This window comes from Lagenorhynchus albirostris, unplaced genomic scaffold (assembly GCF_949774975.1).
Source record: "Lagenorhynchus albirostris unplaced genomic scaffold, mLagAlb1.1 scaffold_137, whole genome shotgun sequence".
Taxonomy (NCBI): Eukaryota; Metazoa; Chordata; class Mammalia; order Artiodactyla; family Delphinidae; genus Lagenorhynchus; species Lagenorhynchus albirostris.
In genome coordinates, this window is record NW_026783360.1 from 376,036 (window position 1) to 399,698 (window position 23,663).

The 23,663-nt window shown below is 42.1% G+C and overlaps 1 pseudogene; it reads left to right on the forward strand.

Annotated features, from left to right (window-relative positions):
* Positions 1 to 1,108: 1,108 nt before the first annotated feature.
* Positions 1,109 to 1,933, forward strand: LOC132514297 (malignant T-cell-amplified sequence 1-like; annotated as a pseudogene).
* The last annotated feature ends 21,730 nt before the right edge of the window (positions 1,934 to 23,663 follow it).

Sequence of the window (23,663 nt, forward strand, 5' to 3'; positions counted from 1 at the left end):
GACCCAGGATTTTGACAAAGATATTTTCACATATTGAGGTATGGGGACGTCGTCTGGCTTATACAGGAGTTAACTTGAGTGTTATGCATACTAGAATAGCCTGCGTGTGGCCTATCAAACATACATTGTGCTTCTGCTTTAATTATTAAAGAAAAGAGTGCATTGACCAGAAGTAAAGAATGTCCATGTTAAAAATAAAGATGAAATGCCTCCCTTCCTGGGACGCCAATGCTGAAGCTCCTTCAATAATAAGCCTCATTTCCCAAGTGCCAAGGCCATGCTGACTCTCTGTGTATGAGCTGATCTGTTTTTTGTTTGTTTGTTTTGTTTTTGTTTTTTCCCTGAAACCTTAAAGGAAAGTATCCCTGACTTGTTTAATGTTCTTTGTTCTGACAATATATAAAAGTTTGCTGAAAACCATGCTTACCTGAGACAGGTCATCAGAGCTATCTTAGGGGTTGTCTTCCAGGCTATAGTCCACAGTTTGGCTCAAATCAGATGCTTTTCTATTCCTATTATAGATTGTTTATTGATTATTTTCATCAACAATTTATTAGTTAAAGTAGCCAGGCTCCAAGTCCCAGACGAGGTTAGTCAGCCACTCACCAGAGGTCTGCTAGTCCGTGGGACGTTAGCGCCGTGAGAGGGACCCTAACTTGGTAGTGGAATTCAGGAGGATGCCCCTGAGCGTTGAAGCCCACACTCTTCTGATCCCTGTGAGCCTGCAGAAATGGCCAACCGTCCCTGTGTAGACCAGGCGCCGCCCCTCCATCCTGTTCTTGCAATGAGAATGAGTGCTTCGTCCCTTCTTACTGCTCAACTTCCACCCTTTCAGCTACCAGCCCTAGGGAGAAAGTGGTAACCCCAAAGAACACCCCAAATTGCCTCAGTGCTCATATGAATAGTCGGAGGAAGTAGTTGAAGGAGCAGAAGGAGTGAGATTTCCCCAGAGCTGGAAAATTGCGTCCCGATGCGTCACCTGTGAGTAACGACCCCAGCTGCCACCATCCCTTTTGCCTTCCAGGTGTAGGGGGTCTGCGGGATCCTTGCTAAGTCTATTTTTCGTCATTCCCGGCCCTTCCCTATCATCACCCCTTCACCTTGAAACATGTTCAAGATATTTGATTAAAAAGAAAATGTGTTCAGCTACATCCAGTGGAAAACCTGCTATTACGGGTATTAAGAACAAGTAGAACCATTCCCAGGCATTGAACCATGGCTTCATCCAATCGTGCCTAAGAAGGAACCAGTTAAAAGAGTGGAATGCTATGAACAGAAAGAAATCTTTACAGTGACTGGAGAGTTATTCTATTTAGAAAAAGAGAGGGTCTTTTTATCCAACCCCAAGGTTATTCCACACAGAAAGAGATAAAGGGGGGGTGGGGGGAGCGGGGGGAAAAAAAAAGAAAGAGATAAAAAAAGACCCCTTTTCCACACCAACAGGTGGATAAAGGAGCCATCAAATTTGTACTCAAAGGAGTTGATATCACGTGTCTACGCTTAGCTTCTCGAGGAGCTAAGCTTTGCTCCGCTGCAGCAGATAGGATTGTTGCAATCGAGGCAGAAGGAAAACAGCTTGCTCTGGGTGCTGCAGTCGTGAAGATGTCTGCAGATGATGCTGAGAAAGTCAACACAGCAACTGGCATTGAAACATGTATTATATAAAAGGTGGGCTGTGGCACGTAAAAGCATATAAGTAAGTCTCAGATGGAATGCACTTGGGCTCCACATGGATGTGGTGCAATATCTGTGTTTGTGTGTGTGTGTGACAGCATGACTACAACGTCCCTGTGATTATGCTGAATAAATTCTACACATGCAGAAAAGAGAACCCAACAAATAAACAACTGTTGCCGCCTTGCTCGGAAAGAGTGCAGACCAGCTGCCCCTGTGTCCTCTCCTGGCCATCAGGCTATAACTCTCCCAAAAGAGCTTCATGACCCAGCCAGTGTGCTGGTGGGACTGCGAGAAGACAAATGGGACTGAATTCTCAGTGTGTCACCTGAGATGCCCTCATGTGAGCGTCTGGACAGGACCGAACATGGAAGAGTCAAGTGTAGGGGCACTGAACTGGCTGGAGGGTTTTCCTCTCGACATCCCTGCAGAGTCAGAGCCGTCTCAGCCTTTCATGGTGGAGAAGGGAGACGATGAGACGCCTCAGCCCCTACACATGGACAAGCAGCTCCCGGCTCTTGCGGACTTCCAAAGCCTCATGCTTAGAACTGACTTGTAATAACTTTGTTTTTGTCATTAATGTACTAGATATTTTTAGTAGCATTAATCTGAAAACGGGTTATTACCACCGATGTCAGTAATGGAATTAGCTGCGCTAGAGATAACCTACAGTTTAACCTAAAGTTTACAATGAAGTTTTCGCCTCAAAGTTTTAAGGAATTCAAGACGAGACTAGAATAAGACAAGACACCACAGAAACTGCTTGGTGACTGGGCTTTATATTCACTTTAAAGAAAATTATCTCTAAAAACTTAGAAACGTTTAATTATGCATATTGTTATTAGCATGAAGGTGAGAGATAGAAATGAAATATGAACCTAGATATGCTTATAGCAGTGTTATGTGGTTCTGTGGAAAGCTTTCTGCAGTGTTCTCAAATAGCAGTGGAAAACCCCAAAGCAGGAAATCGTGACACCTCAAAATCATGCTGTTACCCGACAAAAGCAAGCTGCAAGTCAACACACAGTATTTAAGACAAGTAAAAATGAAACTTTATTATCTGTGAGTAAATAAAAGTATATTTGAAAAAAATTTTTTTAAGTTGTCAGAATATATACAAATGAACCATGGATACCTTGATACGTGTGAACGAGAAATTGTACTTTTACTCTGAAGTATTCAGGGTTTTTTTTGTGTGTACTTGGAACTCAGGATGAACTTGAACAAGAGTGTACACTGTTTGTATTTTAAAACACGCGCACACATGCACAATTTTACATGTGATAACAGAAATATCTTGTCATACAGCCTAGAGTCAAGTCAAATAGTAAGTTACGTGGAAGAGAATGGGTTTTTATTTAAGGATTAGAGACAGAACACACTCGAAGCACAAATAATAAAACCCTCACTGCACAGTAGTCACTAGAACATTCCTTGAGCACTCGCTGGGTTTAAGCCAGCTTGGAAATCAGTTATTTGTCTAAACTAAGTGAGAATTTATGCCTGGTTCCTAGAAAGCATATGTTTTAATTAACTTGGCTGCCAGTATTTCTCCAGGGAAGAAAATATACATTTTATTTTCAAAAGTCCTCTGGGCCTGTTCTATCATGGATTGGTCCATTAAAAACAAAACACCCAAATCAATATTTTAAAATACTATTTTTGCTTACCTGAAATCTTCCTCCTTTTTAAAGCTTTTTCTTTTCTGTCATCTGTTCAACACAGTGTAAAGTAAATACAGTCGAGTCCACAGCAGGGGCCGCTACTCAGGGGGCTCGGGGCTTCGGACATCACTAGGAGTTGAAATGGCAAAGAGCATGTATGATGCAGAACCCTAAAGGCATTTTGGTACTGGATAATCTACATCTACAGAAAGCACATGATAGCCTGATACTGTTTCCTACATCTGCCACAATTTAAAATAATTTTCTAATGTTTTATTTTCTGTAACCTGAGATTGGGAATGTTGGGGAGAGGGTATAAATATAACTATTTATGTAACTCATTCTAAATAGAGTATAATTAGAAAGTATAATTAGACTTGAGTCTAATTCCCCTTCATATCCTAGTTTCTGTGGCTCTCAGTAGATTAAGGCTCAGGTTCCAGTCCCAGCTCATTTCTACAGAGAGGACAGTAGGTGGCACCATCAGCCAGTTTAAAAAACAGTTCACTGGTTTGGTTTGTTGTTAACCAGTTTACCACACTTGAGCAGGAACCTAAATAGTTTTGTGCATAAGTGCATTAAGTCCTGGCCATTGTCACGGGAGAATAATCCTAGAAGAGCACAAAGCCATTTAAATAGATCTGTATGAAGTATTTACAAATAACCACAGGAAGAGACTTTGCCTCTCTGTAGATCGAGATTATCCAATAATTAAATGCGTTTAGGGTTTGTGTCATAAATACTCTTTGCCACTTTAATTTCCGGTAATGAGAAAAGTCTGCCTGTGACCATCCCTAAACTAGTTTGTCCTTTGACCCTGGCCAGACACATAGACTTTATATATTTAGGTTTTCTTGTCTGGGGGAACAAAAAAACTTGACCTAGCTGCTCACAAGTGGAAAACAAAGTATTAGACCTTAAAATGTTCCAGTAGAGTGCAGATCAAACACTCCCGATTCTAGATACTTCATAGAATGTTTTTAAACCTTTTCAGCCACCACTCGCTCTTGACTCAGAAAGCTTACTTTACTAGGTACTGTTCACAATGGAAATGTGTTGAAATCACTGCAGCTATGTTCTACTCCAGTGCACAAGGATCTCTACAGACTAGGAACAGTGTTAAATATTCTGAAAGGGTAAATCCAGGGCATTTAATTTTATTTGAATAAAAACCTGTGCACAAACACATTTTATACATGACTTCAGGGAGGCCACAGGCTCCCTGGGCTCCCTAAGCCCCTCAGATTAAGATCTCCTGACCTGGGAGTGAAAGAAAACAAACACACCCCTACCACCTTCCCCATTCAGACCTCTGGTCCAACCCCAGCCACACCCGTGGGAAGGCAGGTCGACACTCAGCACACATACTGTCCCAGCTGCAAGGCGGTCAGACGTGTTATATGAAACAGATCCGCCACAGAGCACCTCTGCTTCCTACATCCTCCTGGCCCAGAAGGAGATTTAGAAAAAGCACAGAGGAGAACATCAACTCAGCAGAGCAGTCTCGAAGCACAAGGGAGCGCAGAAACAGGAAGCACAAATAAGCCCAGGGAATGACTGACTTCTGACGTTTTTTTGATAACAGATCTGAGTGAAGTTTTCCTCTCCCTGCTGATGGCATCTCTGTATCTGCAGGCACTTTCTCTTTGCCTCGCAGTGAAATGCAACTGCTTGTCAGAAGGCCGATCTCTTCTGTCATCCAGAGGTCGCCTTCTCGGGGCTGTCATCCCTGTAACCCTGGACTGTATGCTGATTGTTCCATTGGTTGTTAACACTTCTATAAACGGAGATCTAACTGCCAAGAGTTCAAAATCCCAGTGGTCTGTCACGTCCCACCACCAATTCACTCCCCAGAGTCATCTCTGAAGTGGGTAAAAATGCCACAAACTCAAGACTGAAGATACTACTGTGGGAACATGAAATACATTTAGAACCTTAGAAAGTCTAAATGTAAAGGTACTTGTTTTCCTTTAAAGTCTGATAAGAAAATGACCCTCTTGCTTATCTTGTCTAAAGAATAAAGATGGACAGGTACTTATCTGAAGATAAGCTACAAAATTTGAGACTGAAGAATGGAATTAAAAGAGAATTGTCTCATGCAGAATAACTACTCGGGTTTGAGAATTTGAGAGCAAAAAGAAAAGGATTCAAGAAAAGATCTTATTATTAGAGCTGAGACCATATGCGATTTAGTCAAATTTCTTTTTCTGAAGACCAGATGGCCTTGTACAGACTTGTACAGACACAAGGCTGCAACTTTCTTCTCTACTGATCTACAGAGGGGTCCACAGCCACCACTCCAGACCACCGCATTGTGCAGCACTCAAGATGCGCAGGACTCTCTCCTGTGTATCCCTGGGAGTGACTCCAAAATGATCCATCCACTGGGCCTAGCTCTACATGCTTTTAAACACCCTTTAAACCTCTGAAGAGAGCTCTCCTCTCTTCCACATGAAATATCCCCTCACATCTCCTCACTGTTAACATGGCTGCTGGTTTTACAATCAGGCTTAAGATATGGTCTCCTGACTAATATTTCTTATTATAATAAAGGCAACGGTTTTATACAATATCTTACTGGCATTATTAATATGTCAGATGCAGAGAAAGAATTCAAGTATTAAGGCAAATAATTGTCCTCCTAGCCTTATGAATTATCTAAATATTGTTTCAACTGATAATGAATGTACAGAGCCTTTTCATAGGGAAAAATGGGGAAAAAGGTAAGAAAATTAGATCAAGCTTAACTCCTAAAATTAGCAGCGGTAGATGTTCTTTGAAAGGAAGAACACAAAGGATTATGAATCAGAAAACTGCTTCCAAAGTGAAAGAAAAGAAGCAAAAGCCACCAGAAAATTCTCATGAGTAGACATTTTAGGGAAGCCAGATAATCTTTCTGGAAAAACAAATTGGACTTTCATTCAGTTGGTAGAAATCGTGCTATAACTTTTAATCTTTAGAGATTTAAAAAGAATTTAATGTCCACATTTATGAGAAGTTGATAATATGTGTAGAAGGTTCAAGAACCTATAAATATTAAATACTTTATGTTGTATTCTGCCACCCGCCCTTGCCCAGGACCCCTGTCTTCAAAGTCAGCCACTGTGGTTGATTTTCCAGGTATCATTCCAGAGTGTCATTTTATGGGTATACAAGAAAATGTGAATATATATTTTCCTTCACTCCACATTTTAATACATAAGTAGTTGTATAATGTTTCATTACATCTTCCTTATATTCAGTTGAAAAATATCTGGGGAAAAAAACTTCTATCAGGACGTTGTTTCCTACAAAGCAGTCCACTGAGTGGATGATGTACTATAATGCATGTTGCCAGTCCATATTGGGATAAACACTAATAGTCAACCATCTTTTGACATTACAAACAATGCTGCAATGCATAACTTTGGTCTATGTTATTCTACTGCTAAAATCTGTATAGGATAGTTTCTAAAGGATTTGTAGCCTAAAGTATTTCTAACTGAAATAACATTTGATAAGATGTTACCAGTAAGATAGCAGGTACTGAGTTTTTCTGAGGAACCTAGAAGTGGTCATTTCTCTGTATTTTATTATAAATTCAACCTCTCCTCTACCAGATTTCTCCCCGATCTGTATTTGAAAACATTTTCCAACCTCTTCTACCCTTGTGACTTCTCTATAATCTGTTCCTCTTCTTAGCAGTGTCATTCATTCTCATGCCCACCACAGCCTGACATGGTTTCTAACTGCTGTCTGCTCGTCTCTCTTTGTCCATCATTGCTCAACCCACTCCACTGGAGAAACACTCAACATGGTCAGACATCTTGTTGAGTATGAAAAAATGGATCATGGATGATTCTGACTCACTGAGCCTGGATGAGAGGAGACATCCAGAGGGGAGTTTAAAGTAGCTGGGGAAGGAGAAGAGGATTTAGGTTTCATCCATGGTCATCATTCAGGGGAAGATGCTACTGAGACTTTACATAGGAGCAGGAGAAGACAGAGTTAGATGCAAGTACTTTCAGTGGCCCAGAAATTACAGGTGAACTGAGAGGAAGGGACTCCAAGGGAAGAGCAAGGGAGAGAACGCAGTGAGTTGGGAGGTCCAGGGGGCGATAATTTGTGGGGCAGGGCATCCGAAAGGAAGGAGCTACCCAGAGAGAGAACTCCACCACTGCCTGATTATCCCTCTGAGTCTCTGTCGAGTACTAATCTGAGCACACACAGGTGAAATTTCACAAGGCTGGGAAGGAACAATTTCTGCAGAAAGAACAATTACTGGAGAACTGTACATTAAATAATTTCCAAAGTTCATGTATGGCTGAGAATCCTCACCAGCCAGAGTGAAGTAACCTCCTTGAATACATGGGGCATTCAATTAAGACACCAGAAATTGTGCATATTAGAAGTGGAACTAATCACAAGCCCTAGAATAAAGGATACTCTAGGATACTCTAGAACTGCACTAACAAACCTTAAAAATGAGACTTTAAAGGGGCTAAGTGATATGCAAGTAATCGTTTCCTACCAGAAAAAAAAAATTAAATTAACACTTTAAAAAACATAGAAAAAAGCCCCACTTCTATCACCCAGGAAACTCCAAGGGATTTAGAGACATTGTGTGAGACCCCAGGTCAGATACACACACACACACACACACACACACACACACATATATATATATACTGCAACTACATTAGAATATTCAAGAAATTGACTACTTTCTGGAAAAATATGAATTCTCAAGAGCAATATTTAAAACAACTAAAACGAAAGAAAAATAAGCTAGAAAGCACATAAAGTTTTTCAACAATTACTTCTGAAAATCGTGTATGGGTTATACAAGTAAAAAAAACAAAAAAACAGCTGACTACAAAAGTAACAAATAGTTTCAGAGAATCAAGAATAGAAGAATAGAGGAAATCTGTATTTTGTGAAAATAATTTAACCCTGATATCAGACATAAATGGTGCAAAACAAAACCACACACCAATTTTATGTGTTGGTGGGAATGTACATTGATACAGGCACTATGAAAAACAATATGGCCATTCCTTAAAAATCTAAAAATAGAACTATCATATGACCCAGAAATCCCACTACTGGGCGTACACCCTGAGAAAACCATAATTCAAAAAGACACATGCACCCCAATGTTCATTGCAGCACTATTTACTATAGAAAGGGCATGGAAGCAACCTAAGTCTCCATCAACAGATGAATGGATAAAGAAGATGTAGTACATATATAAATGGAATATTATTCAGCCAGTAAAAGGAATGAAATTTGTAGAGACGTGGATGTACCTAGAGACTGTCATACAGAGTGAAGTAAGTTAGGAAGAGAAAAAGAAATATCGTATATTAACGGATATATGTGGAATCTATAAAAATGGTACAGATGAACCTATTTCCAAAGCAGAAGTAGAGACACAGACATAGAGAACAGATGTATGGACACCAAGGGGGGAAAAGGGAGGTGGGATGAATTGGGAGATTGGGATTGACATATATACACTACTATGTATAAAATAGATAACTAATGAGAACCTGCTGTATAGCACAGGGAACTCTATTCAATGCACTGTGGAGACCTAAATGAAAAGGAAATCCAAAAAAGAGGGGATATATGCATACATATAGCTGATTCACTTTGCAGTACAGCAGAAACTAACACAACATTGTAAAGCAACTATACCCCAATTTTTAAAATCCTATCTTATTAAAATACTAATTAATAATATATGAATTGTTGAATGCTAAAGGACATTTTCAGAAATTATGAGATTTCCCAATAGTTAATGAAACGGCACTGAAAATCCTTAAAAATATAACAGTTCAATGGACAAGAATCATAAAGAGTGCGCAAAACAGCTGACTTTCTACTTTTAAGATATAGAAAACATATGTATAAATCTCTTTCATAAAAAAGCAACTAAAATTTAAAATAAACGTATTTTAAAGGAATATAGAGAATGAATAAGTAGAAAAAAATCAAATTTACAAAATACCATTTAAAAAGCCCCCCCCAAAAAAGAGAAAATACCATGATTCTGTAGAGCACCAAATATTATAGAGAGATCTACCTTTCTCGATTTTAATTCTAATAAACTTCCAATCAAAATCCTAGTATGTTGTTAAGAAAGTGATTAAGGTTTAGTTGAAAGTCAAGCTAGAATTTTTTTTTGAAGAGAATGAGTGAAATATGCCTTACTAATTATATATATAAAGCTAAATTAAGAGAGTGGTTCTAATACAGAAAATGGTAAACTACTGTCGACTTTAAAAAAAATGCACAACGTGAGAGTTGCAAGTTAAGATTTATTTGGGGCAAAATGAGGAGTATAGCCCAGGAGACTGCATTTCAGAGAGCTCTGAGAAACTACTCCAAAGAGGCAGGGGGGAAGATCAGTATATATGTGATTTTGGTGAATGGGGAGTATATGCAATCGAGAACATATATTTTTTGCAGAATGTTTCTGTTAGTCTCACGAAGGTTGCTGCTAGTCTTGAGAGCAGACCTCACCATGAAAGATCTTAGTGTTTTTCTAGATATGAGGGGATACAAGAATTGGGCTCATAAAATCTTCTCCTGAAAGTATGTAAGTCTCTGAAGAGTTGTCCTGCCAGTTTCCCCCGAGCACAGAGTGCCTCATTTCTGCTCTCCACCCGGAACTCCTTTCAGGGAGTGTTGAAGGTCAGCGGCTGCAGCAGCTGCACCAGCACATGATTTAATCCTTGTCGAGGTAGATGACAAGTGCCAATTCGTAGCTGAGACTAGCGTTACCCTAAATGTAGATTCTAGGATGAGAGCCTATATGATAAATGTATTACAGTTAATAGAAGCCATTATGGAGCATACAATAAGTGGTGATGAAAAACTGCGTAGTTAGTTTTCTTTAAAAAGTATTTACATCTTCACTCAAAACATAAAAAATAAATTTGATATACATTCAAACAGGGTTTTATTTTTTAAAAATATATAGATGTATATGGTTTCTAGATGGGAAAATCTCAAACATAAAAAGGATAGAAGAAAAATTACATAAAAATGGGAAACTTCAAGAGGTTAATATTTGTATAAGTTAATATTTTTAAACTATTTTTTAAATAAACTATTAGTTTTAAAATATTAAAACATTAATGCAAATTGATTTAAACCGAAAGAATAAAGCAGATCTAAAACACACACACGAATGATGTGCACAGAAAATTCCTTTGATTAAATAAAAATACCAACATAAAACGTTGATCTCACAAGTGAATAATAATACAATCTTTTCTACCTTTAGGAAAACTTTCAAAACATGGCACAATTAAATCAAAAGTGGTGAACGGCCACATACATAAATTGGTACATTTCTAGAAAGCAGTTTTTAAAGAGGTGATAATAAACCTCTTGTAATTCCATCCTTAGAATTCTACTACTAACGGGGGAAAAATGATATGGCAACGTGTTTGTACATAGAAAAGGTATTCAAATAGTTTACTTTTAAGATGGAAAAATTGTGAAGAGCCCTAAATCTAGACTCTAACTAGCAAGGAAATGGTTAAACTATATTGCCCAAGTTCCTGACATAACATTATTCAGGCATTATCATAATGTCTATGAAGATACTTAAATACAGGTCAATAAATGTATCACAGCAGCTACTATTTACATTATGTGTTACATATGTTGAACGCTTAACTTTGGGAATCTAATTTAAATCCTTAGAGCAGGCCTGGAAGATGGGTTGTGTCATCTGCAAATCAGATGCCCCATCTTGCATTCTTTCAATGCATTGCTCCAAAAATTATATATTACATTACATTATATATATATGGAGAGAGGGGGAAATCAACAATATTTACATGTGAGTTTATGAGGAGTGTAAATATATAAAACTCTTACTAGCTCTTTCTTTGCGATAGAGATGTGCATAATTCTTATTTTCTTGGTACTTTATAAATTTTGACCACACATTACTCACATAATCATGGTAAAAACCAATTTAAAAATGCTGAAGCATCCAAAATATAGATGAAAATTTCTGGGATATTATTTTTAATTAGGTAAAGATTTACTGATATTTCTTGAAGTGCATTTAGTTTAGAGTTGTTTAATCAATGTAAGTTGAAGATGTTGTTAAGACAGTGTGGGGCCCCACCACAAGAAAAGTTGAAAAACTGGCTTTAACCATCTCAGATAGTCAGGGTCATTATTTTTCTAAATCTAAAGTTAGACAGCACAGACTATGGTGCCTATGGAAATACTAACCTTGCTTTATGGATTTTCATATTTCAAAATGTTGTTCTCCACACCAATTGAAGCTCATACTACATTAGCATTATATTATAATATTCTATATTTAACTATACAAAAGCCTAAAGATTTTTGGTTGCATAATCTGAGAACTGAATTCATTAAGAGAAAATGACTCAACGGAACATGGAAGCCAAGGTAAGCTTTAAACCTTAGTACTCCTTTTTTCCATAATGTATTACATTAATTATTTAAAAATAATTGTTTAAATCCCGTTTCTTCAATTCCTTCAACCTGCAGCTCGTGATCCTTAGGGAGCCCCAGATTAAAGGTCATATATGCTGTTTCATAGCCATCTTGGAGAAAGATATTAATACATTGTCAGAGTTGCAATAAGTGTTGCTCTAACATGCCTGACATACAGGGAACAATTTGAACATATTCTGAATCTCACTTGTGTTCACATGTAATTTTGTCCAGAGAAACAGTTGGTGAATGAATGCACAGCTGCACCCAGAGGAACCTAGCCAGGTGGAAAAACACAAAACACACACTTGCACACACCTCCAACAGCTACCCCACTCACATCAGATGTTACAGCTTTTTATGGGATTTCAAATCACCCTTCTCTCACTGCTTCACAATCACCCACAAGCTGCAACCCTTCTACCACCCAGATTAACCAGCAAACTGCAGGCCCTTTTCAAGTTAAAGTGCCATATTTGTTGTGGGTGAATATTTAACCATTTAGCACATATAATTACACAACCATTTTTAATAGGATTTGTCTTAGTTTGGGCTGCTGTAACAAATATACCACAGACTGTGTGGTTTTGACACAAAGATTTATTTCTCACAGTTCTGGAGGCTGGGGAGTCCAAGATCAAGGTGGCAGCACTTGTCTGGTGAGAGCTGTTTCCTGGAGAGGTATTCTCTGGGTGAAAAGAAGAGAAAGCAAGCTCTCGGGTGTCTTTTTATAAGGGCACTAATCCCATTGATGACAGCTCCACTCTCCTGACTCAATTACTTCCTGAACTAACATCACGGAACTTCCAAATAACATCACATTGGGAATTGGTCTTCAAAATAGTAATTTTCAAGGGACAGAAATATTCAGTCCCTAGCAGGCCCTTATTTTTTAATGTACCAATGACAGTTTTTGAGTATTGGACCCTAAACCCATTTCCCCACAAGCCCTGTGGTTTTGGGTTTTTTTGTTGTTGTTTTTCATTTTACAATAGATTTTTTTCAGCTTTATTGTGGTATAATCAAGAAACCTTCATACTCTTTTCCAGAGTGGCTGCACCAATTTACATCCCACCTACAAGTGCACGAGGATTTCTTTTCTCCACATCTTAGCTAACACTCATTCTTTTGTGCTTTTTTTTTTTCCAGTACGCAGCCCTCTCACTTTTGTGGCCTCTCCTGTTGCGGAGCACAGGCTCTGGACGCGCAGGCTCAGCGGCCATGGCTCACGGGTCCAGCTGCTCCGCGGCATGTGGGATCTTCCCGGACCGGGACACGAACCCGTCTCCCCTGCATCGGCAGACGGGCTCTCAACCACTGCGCCACCAGGGAAGCCCTCTTTTGTGCTTTTGAGGGCAGCCATCCTAACGGGTGTGAGGTGATATCTCACTGTGGCTTTGATTTTTATTTTCCTGATGATTAATGACGTTGAACATCTTTTCATGTATTGTTGCCCATTTGCATGTCTTCTTTGGAAAAATATCTATCCAGTTCTTCTGCTCATTTTTTAACTAAATTGTTTTTGTTATTGTTGTTTTGCTATTGACTTGTGTGGGTTTTTATACAATCGGTATATTAACCCCTTATTAGATATTTGCAAATACTTTCTCCCATTACATAGTGTGCCTTTTCACTTTGTTGATGGTTTCCCTTGCAGTGTAGAAACCTTTTAATTTTATGTACTCCCACCTGTTTATTTTGGCTTTTGTTTTCTTTGCTTTTGGTGTCAAATCCAAAAAAAAAAAAATTGCAAAGACCGGTGTGAAGGAGCCGGTCCCCTATATATTCTTGTAGGAGTTTTATGGTTTCAGATGTTAAATGTTTCTTTAATGCACTTTCAGTTGATTTTTATAAGTGGGACAACATGCACATCCAGTTTTATACATTTGCATGTGGCTGCCAGTTTTTCAAACACAATTTATTGAAGAGACTATCCTTTCTCCATTGAGTATTCTTGGCCCTGTTGTCAGACATTAGTTGACTGTACATGCAGGGATTTATTTTAGAGCTCCCCATTCTGTTCCTTTGGTCTGTGTGTCTATGTTGATGCAAGTATTATACTGTTTTGATGACTGTAGCTTTGCATTGTAATTTGAAAGCAAGAAGTGTGATTCCTCCAACTTTGTTCTTCTTTCCCAGGATTGCTTTAGCTATTCAGAGTCCTCTGTGGTTCCACACAAATCTTAAGATTGTTTTTTCTATTTTTGTGAATAATGTCATTGGAAATTTGATACATTACATTAATTATTTTTATTACATTAAATCTGTGTGTAGATTGCCTTGGGGAGAATGGAAATGTTGCCAACATTAATTCTTCCAATGTATGAACATGGAATATCTTTCCAGTTATTTGGTAAACACTTGTACCTAAATCTTTGTCAGCATCTCTGATTATTATCTTTATATAAATTCGCAGAAGTAAAATTACTAGCTCAAACACCATAAATATTTTACAATTTTTAATGCATATTACCAAATGATGCTCCAGAAAAAAGTGGTACCATCAACATTTTTCCAATCCAGCATCTAAGAGTGCTGGTCTCACTGCATCCTCACCACGTTTACATTTGCATTTTTTTCTGACACCTTGCTAGTTAGATATACAAAAAAAAAAAAAAACAGTTACTTTCACATCTGGATCAAGTGTTTATGGAGATTCTGACTAATGAAAATTCTAAGGGAAATTCTAAGGAGGATAATTTTAAGTGTTTAGATATGATTTTACTTAATTGTAGCTGTTTCTTCCCTACAAAATTATTTTGAGGGTTGAATACAGGAGTGTGTCTGTGTTTATTTTCCTCCTGGTGTTTGAAGCCTCTGCCTGTCACCCTGTTGCTCCCACTTTGTACTTTACTATTGTTCTGCCACTACCCTGCCCTGTCGCCTCCCCTAGCCAGAGACAATGTTAGTAACGGAGTTCCACCAGCAATTTGCCAGTGAGCCTAATGAAAAGCACCCACAGGCTGATGATTTTCAGCTGGGTCCTGAGCTATGATTTAATGTGATCTGTCTGGAAAAACTCTCATAAAACTCGAACTCTGTTAGGGAAGGGGTGGGTGATGAGAGAAAACATTGAAACCTGTGGGGGTGGGGGGCAGAGACAACCATTTGGCTCCCAACACCCTGGCCCACTTCTCTCTTAGAGCAACTGAACATTCGATATTTAACTAAGTGCAGGGCTGCCCGAGACTACAGACGTTCCCGGCCTCCTGTGCAGCTGGGTTGTTTGTGAGACTAAGCTCTCCCTCCAAGATGGAAGGAAAGAAATTTGTACAACTTCTAGGATATTTCCTACATAGGACAGGCAGGCCTTACTTTCTCCTTCTCCCTCTGTCCTACTTCACACTGAAACTGTAGCTCCATCCTGCCCCACGTCCACCCCGGAGGAGGCCAACTCCCCTAGGATGATAGAGCAACAGGGATGACAGAGAAGCTTCCTGAAATAGCCTTGCGAGAGCAGCACAGGACTGCCTGCCTCCAGATCAGAATGTGAGAGAGATGCAAACTTCTATTTGGCATAATTACGTGGGGGGGGGGGGGTCGGTGTGTTGCAGCAACTGAACTCTAACCAATACAGGAATCGTGGAAGGGGCTCCTCTCTGCACTTGCCATGGGTCAGGCTGCTCCAAGGAATACAGCTGTCTGATACTTTCAGCTCTCTGTTTCATGGAGTAAGGGTGGGGGGGAAGACAAGCTCAGCAACAATCCAGTATCCTTTCCCGGTGCTTCTCTGGAAATCTAATGGGTGAAGATGGATGCTCCCAACAAAAGGAATCTGGAGCTAATATTTTCTGGGGATACGGTCTTGTTCTTTCCACCACAGCGTGAACCCCAGCTCTCTCCTAAACACGTAGCTTGTTTTGAAATGTGCTGTGCTGTTTCCCTGATGATACGTGCAGATTCTAAATAAATAACTCAGGGCACAGACCATCTTACGTCTGTTGTCACTTGAATGTTGCTGGAAAGATGAGTTTAGAACTAACTCCTCTGTTAAACCAATACATTTAAAAGCTTAATTTGGAAAAACAAAAATTTCCAATTGCGTCATCCACCCACAAAGCGGAACTCAACTCAAGCGTTGGCCTGAGCTCCCCATTCAAGTGCAGGTGTATGGGAATTCCCAGGTGTCTTGTCTTGTCCATGTAACTTCTCATGTACTCTCCAGCCTTATGGACCCACAATTTTATGTTGAAAAGACAGCTTAATATATAATAAAATATTAAAGTTATTGAGAACATTATAACAAGTTCCATAGTTCATTTGTTCTTTATTTGTTCATGCTTAATTATGTACAGAGTGTCTTTTCTTTCGGGACTGGTTTAAAATATAGTTTATTAATAGGGAATATGAGGTAAGGTAAGGTCAATGGATCACTAGACGACTGTCTCTAAAAAGATGGTTGGTTACTTGCAGCTCCCAAGAGGAGGGGACAGGCCGCACATTGGTCAGCAGGCAGAGGGAGGGAGGGGAATTCGTGACAAGTGCTATTTCTGTGATTCCCCAGGAAGGAACCGGGAGGATGGCGAGTAGATTCAGGACTGAGTAGGCTGTAGGATGTCAGGGGCTGTCCCTGGTGTCTGGGTGTTGAGGGAAGGGAGACAGTGGCCCCCAGTGTGAGAGCCACAGAGGAGGTGGATGGTGAGGGCTCTGGATGGATCGGTTTGTATTTGAAAAGCAGGCCTGGGAGCAGTTCTGAATCCAGGGAGGCGGGAGAGTAGGGACCCAGGGGCCGAGGAAAGGGGACCCGGGCTTGGCACTGGCTTGTCTAGAACAAGGCGAGCCCAGCATGTGCATGTGAGGAGATGTTAAAGCGTCAGATTTACAGAACATAGATACTTGGTCCCCACTAGGGAGCAGCTTAAACGTCCTGTCCTCAGAGACACGTCCCCTGCCTGTGCATCTGCAGTGTCAGCCTCCCCCGCCCATGTGTCCCAGTCATCACCCACCTCATTGCTGCGCAGCACCCAGGGCCGGCCCTGTCAGCACCCACTGTGGCTGCCTCACCCGGAGGAACTCTCCTCACGGGGTCCCAGTCCTACGAGCTCCTCTGCCACCGCTGTCCCCTTTCCCTGCCACCCCAGCCCCTCCCCCGCCCTGCTCTCCTGCTTCCCCTGAGGCCTGCTCTTCCCTGCACAGCGCCAACCCTTCTACACGCTGTTCTGCTTACTGTCTGTCCCCTTCCGCAGCGTCAGCTCCATGGGAGCAGCAGCAGGGTTGTTTCTTTTTAAATTGTTCTTGTTTTTGTATATTTTATTCTCTGCGTGGCCTACAGCCCAGATCAGTGTGGAGCCCGAGGTAGAGACTCCATAAGCACTGAATGAGCAGCTGGTATCATGGCCCGGAACGCGCCTTTTTGTGATTTCCTTGTTGAGAGAGTCTCTGTCTTCTCGGGACTGGGAATCCCTTCCCCCAGCACAGGCCTGGCACACAGCAGATGTTGGATCAGCATTCTGACGAATGAATATGCCGCTCACTGTGCTTAACACAAGGACTCAACAATGATAAACCTTGCTGCTGTCCTCAGGGGACAGTTAAAATCAAGACAACAGCCCCAAAGGGGTTGCTTAGTAAGAACAATGTCATCAAACTGCGACTTAAATGCAGTTTCGGCTCCTCCAGAAATGGAACCGTAATCCAGAGGGTCAGGAATCCTGTGATCAGCACTAGCTAAGCCATCTGCCTGGGAGACCGCTGCCATCCGCTAATGCAAAGAAACCTTGCAATAACCCACACGAAGCTTTGCCCAGAACAGCTTCCTTGTTTCAGCTCCCTTCTGCCTATAAGCGTCTTTCATTTTGTGCAACTCCTCAGAGCTTCTTTCTATCTGCTAAATTGGATCCTGCCTGATTCATAAATCTTCAAATGAAGCCAGTGATTTTAAAATTTTACTCAGTAGAATTTTATTTTACTTTTTTTTTTAATGGAACTTATAGTTGATTTTCAGGTTATATTTTGCTTCAAGGGATTGTCCTAGAAATAGTCGGGTTTATTACTGCCATGTAACAAACTATTACAAAACTTAGTGGTTTGAAATATAATTTATTATTATCACTGCTAGTTCTGTGGGCTGTCTGTGTTTAATTGCATGCTTCTTGCTTAGAGCTCCTCGTGCTGCTGCAGTTGGAGGGCAGATGGGGCGGCGTCACTGAGAGGCTCCAGCAGGCCCCTCACAGGGCTGGCTGGGGGTCACCTGTGCTGGGGCCCAGAGTGTGCACGTGACCTCCGCACGTGGCTTGGTTTCCTCGCAGCAGAGCCTGTGTTTCCATGGACCACATTGTATGAGCAGCAGTCTGATTAAAGAAAGGGTCAGTGGTCAGATCTCTTATAAGGCCGGTTAAGGACTGGCCCAAAGTCACCTCTGCAACTCTCTACAGGTCAAAGCATTCACAGGCCAGGTCAGATGTAGGAGTTTGGAGAAACAGACCGCTTGTCTCCTCGGGGTGGGGTGCCTTGTTTTGTATAAGGAAGGAAGGAATTGAAGGTGGCTGCCTTTTTAGATAAACCACCACGAAGATTCTGTGGTGAATGCTACAACTGAGCAACAGATGTCAGGACCCAATGCAGTCTCACTGCGCTCTCGGAGTCCAGAAGGTGAAGCACATGAAAAAAGATAATTCCAGAACCTTCCATGAAGGAGGAAATTGTGTGGGAGTTTTCCTCAATATAAACAATTAGAAACTGTGCAAAACACATAAAACAACTTTTTTTGGTCATTGGACAATAGCAAGCAGAGGAGAATGACGCTGCTAGGGACCAACCAGGGACAAGATTGCTGCTTCCTTGGTGCTGTATTCCTAAGGGCCTTGCGAGTCTAAGCAGGATCTGAGCTTTGTCTAATACACTAGAGCATCTCTGTGACGTTCAGAGTGAGGGGACGGGTGGGTAGGAGTTAGCACAATCAGGGCTCAGCTTTGCAGCGTTCATAATCTGAGAGCACAGAAAGATAGGAGGCTCCTAGCAGTCCCAGAAGACGCCCACAGGTTTCTATCCACACACAAGGACCATTTACTCGTCACATGAGGTTTGGGTCCTTGGATGAGCCCCAGCCCCTAACATCTAGTGGGGTCTCATTTGCTGAATGAAGATGGAGAAACTCTCTTGAGATGCAGCATGTGAGGAATGGGTGGGGCTTGGATGGACTCAGGTTGGAGGAAACAGCTTTTTAAGTTTTACAGAGGGGAATGAGGTCTTTCGGGTTGGAAATCCTGCTACCACAGCCCAGCCTCCATCAAGTGGAAGGTATTGGTCACAGGTGTACTGAACACGGCATTTCTTACATCAATGAGAGGAGAGATAGGGAGGAGGTGAAATGCCCCTGAGACGCTTGGACCTGACACCCACCCATGTGACCTCAGCTCTGGGAAGTAGCAGCATAGCATATCTAGGGCTGTCCCCAAATCAGGACAGCAGCGGCTTTCCCTGGGTCTAATTTTGCATCTTTACAATAACCATGGGAAATTTCCAGAAGAACAAGATACCAAGACCTTCAGCAGATTGTCCTTCTGAACACTTCATTCTCAATCAAGGGCAATTCTCTATGACCCGCAGCTATCCCCGCTATACATTCAGTGTTCACTCACCCAGCACATGGCACACATTCACTGAGGCCCTACTGTGTGCTGACCTGGTCCAGACACCAGACGACAGCAGTGGGTGAAACAGGTGGAGGGATATCCCAATTCACATGCAGGTGACAGGCTCATGGGGAAAACAGATTAAGAAATAGAGGTACACAATATCAGGAGGTGATATGTACCATAAAGAAAAGGGAAGTAAACTTTTGAAAATTCCTGAAGAAGTTTAGGGAGCAAACATGCAGAGTACACAGTGTTCTAGACTGTGAGAATAGGAAGTGCAAAGGCCCTGAAGTCACCATGGGCTGCATGTTTGAGAGACTTAGCTTTTAGCTGGAATACTTGTCTTGTGCTCAGTCTGTTTTGCTTTCATTTGTAAGCCTTGATTTCATTTTCCTAGCTCATTAGCTTGAGTTTGATCACACCAACTGTAAATTCAATTCCAGTGATCAGCAAATTCTACTCCAGAGTTTCAAAATGGAAACATGTGAACTTGGGCCCAGCACTCTGTTAGCAGCTAGCAGGCTGTGGACTGAACCCCCATGATGACTGCAGTTAACAAACTTCCCCAGTGTCCTCAGGCCCCTTCCGTTCCACTTCCTCCTCATCTCATCTGGGTCAAAGCTCTGATCCTGCCTCTCTGCCACACCTTCATTTTCTATGTGTAGCTCACCTGTCATCCCCGCCCGAAATTCCCACAGGCTTCTCAAAGCCCTAGGTCCCAAACTGAGTTCATCCCTTGTCTCCTCTTGTGGAATCACTATCAGTGAGGGAACCCCTTGATGGCCCCACCCTCAAGCTCTAAGACACGACCTCTGCCCCCTCCCCCACTCCCTTGCATCCCACCCCATGATCCCATTGACGCAAGACTCCCTGTCATTTTCTCCTTCTACCTTTCTATCTTGAGCTGCCCACCACCCTCTCACTCGTCAATAGATCCCTTTGAAATGAGCACAATTACACATGGAATCACTGATGACACACAGGAAGGTGTTGCTGGGAATTACAGGCAGTATCCCATAACAGAGGACAGACAAGGGCTCCCTAAGAAGGCAGAACACAGGTCATCGGTGTGTCAAGACACCCATAAAGAGAGTGAGGCAGGCATCACACTGTAGCCCCTCCCCACTGATCACCCCGTGTTCCCTGTTTCTAAGCTTTGCAACTCCTCAGTGGGCCAGGCCTCCTTGTCTGTGCTAGAGGGATGGCATGAATTAGTGTATCTATCCACTCATTTATTTATCTTGTACTTGGGTCCTGCTCAATGCCAGTCTTTGGCTAGATGAGAACTCATTCTTGAAGAGCCTCTTCCGATGTCACCTTCTCCACGAAGCCCTTCTTGATCTACACACCTTCTCCTGCTTGCGTCTGGCCTCATCTGGGACCCCACCGCCCCCAGTGGTGTGATCATTCTTTGAGAAACTCTCCAGCCTGTGAGCTCTGTGAACACACTGGGCCAGAGAGAGAAACATCTTGAAAAACTGTGATGACTAAGTAACTGAATAGATAAAAGGATTAAACACAGGCCATGTGTAGAGTAAGTTCACCAAAGTTTAATTCTTTCTTCCTCCTCCTTCCCTCCTTCCAGGACTAGGAGCTCAATGGAACTTATTTCACCCTTACCTCATGTAGAACTTCAATGGCCTGGAAGATTTTCATATTTTGTGTACTTTAACACTTTGAAAACATTTCATGGCTGTACTAATCAAAATTGAGAAAATTATACCTTGAGGGGCAGGCATCCTCCTGTGGTGTCTGAGTCAAAACAGGACGCTATAATAATACAGGATATTGAGGAGGACTTGGCTTGGGCCCCCCGGGCAGCAGCAAGTAGGGAAACAGAAGCAGAGGGGGGAAGTTTCCACCCCGTTCTCACCATGACACACCTGTCCCTCTTTGTACTGAACTAGACTGATTGTGATTACCTGTAGGTGGACGTGTCTCCTGGCAGATGGCGTCACCTTAGGGGACAGCATTCGAAGTCACTAGGCTTCAGTTCTAAGCTCTCACCCTGACCTACGACAAGTCTTCGGTGCCTTGGATCCCTTGTTTTTAATATTAAGGAATGTGATAGCGAGGCTATGTACATGAGCGTCCAGAGATGGTGGAGGCCGGGTGCCTTGCGTTGGTCACTGGGGGATGCTGCCACCCTGTTAGTGCTTCCCCTGGCATCCCAGCCTGGAATATGGCAGTGTGGGTGGAATATCCAGAGGGAGCCATGAAGGCATCAAAGAGACACTGCCAGTCAGTGTCAGGGCAGCATTGAATTACAGAAGACTGGGCTTTCCTCCAGTCACTTCCAGCTGCCCAGACCCTCTTACCACTGGCCACATACCCTGACTGAAAACAATCTCCTGGGAACTCAGAGTCACAGCCTGGTGGCCTGGCCACCAGATGGCTGAGGGTGTGTCAGGAGCAGTTTGCCACAGAGGTCTGGGGCCACAGGGCTCTGACACGGGCTGGGGAGTGGAGGTGGCATGGCAGGGCTGCACAACATGGGGCATTGGGTGCCTGGTCTGGGCTGCCATCATCCAGGTCCGCATCACCATGAAGTCGACTGCCAGCTTCTGAGCTCAGAATCTGAGCAGGGTTGAGGCTGGTTAGTACTTGGTGGTGAGACCGACTGAGATGCCCGGTGCTGTAGGCTTTGCCACTTGTCTCTCCTTTCATCTCTCTCTCCCTTTGCCACTGCTGCCCCCCTCCCCTTGCACAGTTGGTCACCTCTTTGGCCGCTGGGTGGTGGCACAAACTGGTGGAGTCTTGGAAAGGGTGTGTGCAGAGTTCTGAGAAAGGGCAGCACGGCTGGGCTGGTGTCCTGTGTGCTTGCTGGCAGCTCTGGGTTGGTGGGGCAATTTTGGGCCCTGGAACTGTCTGCATAAAATGGTTACAATAACAATTTTTGTACTCTATTTTCCACATTAAAAAAAATGGTAACACGTGTGTGTGTGTATATATATATTTTTTCTTTTTGCTGCACTGCGCAGCTTATAGGATTTTAGTTCCCCCACCAGGGATCGAACCTGGGTACTTGAAAGAGAGAGGGTGGTGGAGTCCTAACCACTGGACCGCCAGGGAATTTCCTGTGTGTGTATCTTAAGGACTTACAAAGGAAAGTTCTGGGCCAAAGAGAGGAATTAATCACATGATAAAACATGGATGAGCCTCAAATACATGACACTGTATAAGAAGCCAGACATAAAGGCCACAGTTGTATAAATCCATGTACTTGAAATATACAGAAAAAACAAGTCCACAGGGATGAAAAGCACACAGTTAGTTGCCTACGGCTGTGGGGCAGGGAAATAGGAAGTGACTGTTTAAGGGGTCCTAGGTGTCTTTGTAGGGAGATAAAATATTCTGGATCAGATATGATGATGGTTGCACAACTTTGTAAACAGACAATAAATCACTAAACTCTAGAGTGTTCAAAGGGCATTTTATGGTATATGATTTCTATCTCAACTTAAAAACCGGTGAGTAATAAATAATACGTTTTTGAAAAATAATTGGAAACACATATTATCCTCATTGCTTGATTTGGTTCCCACTCTAAGCTTTGTACAAATGAACAAAGACCCCCCCCCCACACTCCCAAAATGAGACAAGCCCTATTTACTCAGAATTCGTCTATAGAGCACAGGAGTCAGCCACCACCAGTCACATTCGGCTGAGACTCAGGGAAGGCATAGGGATGGGGATGGCTTCTGAGGGAAAAAAAGGGAGGCATGTCCTGATCACAGCTTGTCAAGTGGGGAAGTTGGAGGTGGACTCATAGGAGAATGGGCGTCCCACATGTTTAATCAGGGGACCATATTGATATATTTCTTTCCCCCATTTGGTTCTAAATGGAAAGGATGAAAAATGAGGAAGCTGTGAGTCACTGACGAAACACTGACCCTTGAGGCCTATTGTTGCCGAGGTTGAGGTCTGGTTTTCCACGTTGGTTGTTGCAGGGTGTGGCATAGGGCCTTGTGGCTCGAGGGAGAGGTTCCCCGACTTCCAGGAAGATTTAGAAAATTCTGCATTCCAAAATCCCTCTTTCATCATCTTCAGTCACATACTCTGTGCATACAGAAACTTGAATCACTGTTTTCAAAATTAACTGCAAACAAGGGTAATAATTACTGTAATTTTGAGTAACACTGACAATGGTAATTTTCATTACTATAAATCTCAGGATTTCTCATTTAACTAATGTCCACATTATAGTGAATCGAGCTTGTAACAGAAAAACATCATTAATTTTTTTTTTATGCCCAATATCGCCGTCGGGCCGTCT